The sequence below is a fragment of the Panthera onca genome, chromosome A3 (assembly GCF_046562875.1).
Source record: "Panthera onca isolate mPanOnc1 chromosome A3, mPanOnc1 haplotype 2, whole genome shotgun sequence".
NCBI classification, from domain to species: Eukaryota; Metazoa; Chordata; class Mammalia; order Carnivora; family Felidae; genus Panthera; species Panthera onca.
The window spans coordinates 30,348,534-30,351,699 of NC_138341.1; the positions used below are offsets into that span (position 1 = coordinate 30,348,534).

Genomic DNA, 3,166 nt, shown 5'->3' on the forward strand with positions numbered 1-3,166 from the left:
GTCTTCTTTAGCAAGAGAAGTCCTACTTGCTAGTGTAGTACAGGATTGAAATTTACTTTGGAATCCTACATGCAGGGAGAGGGCATAGCCTCTTGTTGGGGGAGTTTATTAAAAATTGGCTTCCCTCTTTAGAACTTGAACACCAGAAAGTCAGGGATGATGTGTATGAGTTAGTGGATGCTGAAAACATTCAGGATCCAGGATGGTTTATCTGGTGACACTTTGACATCCTAGAATGGGGACAATGAAGAACCACTCAACTCCAGCCCTGGGCAGCTGGCAAGGTCCTGTCTCCACTGCCCGTGTTTCAGGGACAATGCCACCAGAGGCTCAGTCACCCGCTGTTCTGTGTTCTGTGGCCCTCCTAAGGGAAGGCTGGGTTGTCACCAAGATCCTGGGCCTCTCTTTTCCAGTAGGTGCCTTTGGGCACCAGTGGCCATGGGTCATCTAATCTCTGTAACCTCATGCCAGTTAATTGAAAGAGCTTTATTTGGAGGATCCCAGACAGGTTGGGTAGCTGCTCTTTCTCTGAGATAAGCATGGGAGAATGGTCAGCAAACCTCCTACGCATTTATTAGTGAAGAGATCCCTGCTGCCTTACACCTGCTACTTGTGAGTCTTTCCAATTGACACTGGTGGGAATCGGTGCCACTTTGAAAATCTGCCATCAGAGTCTTTCCCACCACCCCCAATACCCTCTGCCCTCTACCCCAATTCACTGATTGTATTAACTTAACACAAGTCTCCATTGAAGTCTATATTTCTCCTGTTCTAAACCTTGTGGGCAAATGGTCCTTACCTGCAAACATGTTTGTGAAATCTATGATGGGGTCCAGGATGTGTAAAAAATGAATATGAGGATGCCATATAAGTTTTGTGTAATACCAGGAAACTCCCACTCTAATGGACAGCCTCCTTTAATTAGTTTATATACACTCTCAGTGGAAGTGATTGCGTCTCTGTGCAATTATTTCAGCCTTTGTTATCAAGTTTTTCTTTTCTTTTCTTTTTTTTTTTTTTTTTAATTTGAGAGAAAGAGAGAGAGAGAGAGAGAGGGAGAATCTTAAGCAGGCTCCATGCTTAGCACAGAGCCCAACTCTGGGCTTGATCCCACAACCCTAGGATCATGACCTGAGCCAAAATCAAGGGCCAGATGCTCAACCAACTGAGACGCCCAGGCGCCCTTCTTTTCTTTTCTCAATCTGAACCATTCCAATTTACCTTTTCGTCTTGTTTTGTCACCCTGGTTCATATATCTATGTATGTATGTATATAACAAATATAAATATAAATTATATATTATATCATATTGTGTATTAAATACAATATATATTAAACAAATTCCTGGAAGTCATTGGGGCTGCTTTTGAAATGGGAAATATTTATCCTGGGTGAATCTTTGAATAGAAATGAATCTCTAAAGACTGCACATGTCTCGGCTGGAGGAAAAAGAAGAACATTAACAGAGTAGGTAATAGCTGGGGGTGGAGTTCTGAAAAGTTTTGAGAAAAACAGATCATGACAGCAAAAACAATAACTGACAAAAAAAAAAAAAGAGAGATCTTGGGAGAAAAAATGGAGAGAAAGTCAGGTATATAATATTAATAGAATGGGGGTTCAAGCCAGAGATAGTTACTATAGAGCAGATAGAAGAGATAGAGACTATACAAAGCCCAGACATTAAGCGGATACTGATAAAGCCGTGTTGTGGAAGTTGGGGATCTGGATCTGTAGGGACCTGAGTGATCTTGACTAATGACATGCTTTAAATTAGTAGTTTGCAGATCCACATTTCTCACAACTTATGATGGTTTAGTTGTGTAAATGAACCATGTATGCGGCACTGTGGGGGTTGTACAGGAAAACTGGGGACATCACAAAGAGCTCCTCAGAGGCACTTCCTTTACCTGGCTTTGACAAAGACAGCTCCAACTAGCTTGCCAAAGACAGCTCATCCCTTCTCTAAAACCTCAGGGGTCCTTCAGATTAGTACCAAGACCCTAGGGGCTCCTGGCTGGCTCAGTCAGAAGCAAGACCCTAATCGCTGTGTACTTTTCATTGGCTATTTGTGAATGTATTTTCCCCCCACTAGACTATAACCTCAATGAAGGTAGATCTGTGTAACTATTTTGGCTAGCCCAGGCTTCGTCTTGTACATAGTACCATAATAGACCTTTATATTCCTTTTCTCCTCTTCCTCCTTCTCCCCTTCTGCTTCTCTTTCTCTTCCTTTTGGGTAGTATAGGCAGTGCATCTCAAAATTCAATTTACAAGCGAATTGTCTAGGGATCTGGCTAAAATGCAGATTCTGATTCAGTAGGTCTGCATTTCCTACAACTTTGTTTTGTTTTTTAAGTAGCCTCCATGACCAGCATGGGGCTCAAGCTCATGTCTCTGAGTTGCTTGCTCTACCGGACTGTGCCAGCCAGGTGCCCCCCTAGGTCTGCATTTCTAAGAAGCTCCCAGGTTGCTGATTCTATCACACTTTGGGTTGCAGAGTGTAGAAAAATAATTGAGCACAGGTTTTCCAGTGCCCCGAGTTCAAATCCAATTTTAACTCTTGTTAACTCTGTGCTTGTGGGCAGGGTAAAACTCCCGCCTTCTCTGTAAAATGAGATACTCATACCACCTAGTATGACATAGGGTTTTTCTGAGGATTAAATAAATTAACGTACATAGGCGGCAGTCAGGATCTACTTTCTGTAAGGAAAGCACAACAACGGGGCACTTGGCTGGCTCCGTCGGAAGAACATGCGTTCCTTGATCTAGGGGTCGTGAATTCCAGCTCCACACGTGTTGAAATTATTGAAATAAATAAAACTTAAAACTTAAAACTTAAAAATAAATAAAACTTAAAAAAATAAAAGGAGCATAATAGGGGCGCCTGGGTGGCTCAGTCGGTTGAGCGTCCGACTTGGGCTCAGGTCACAGTCTCACAGTTCGTGTGTTTGAGGCCCGCATCAGGCTCTGTGCTGACCGCTTGCTCAGAGCCTGGAGCCTGCTTCGGATTCTGTGTCTCCTTCTCTCTCTGCCCCTCCCCCGCTCGCGCTTTGTCTCACTCTGTTTCTTAAAAATAAATAAATGTAAAAAAAAAAAATTTTTTTTTAAAGGAGCGCAATAAAAAGTAATCACGGGGCGGGGCGGGGCCAACGCCGGGAGGGGCGGG

General features: G+C 43.2%; 1 long non-coding RNA gene across 1 annotated transcript in view; it reads left to right on the forward strand.

The window, feature by feature from the left end:
• LOC144615960 (uncharacterized) overlaps positions 1-3,166 on the forward strand; it is a 426,549-nt gene that overhangs the window by 417,820 nt on the left and 5,563 nt on the right. The gene's annotated exons all lie outside the window — the stretch shown is intronic.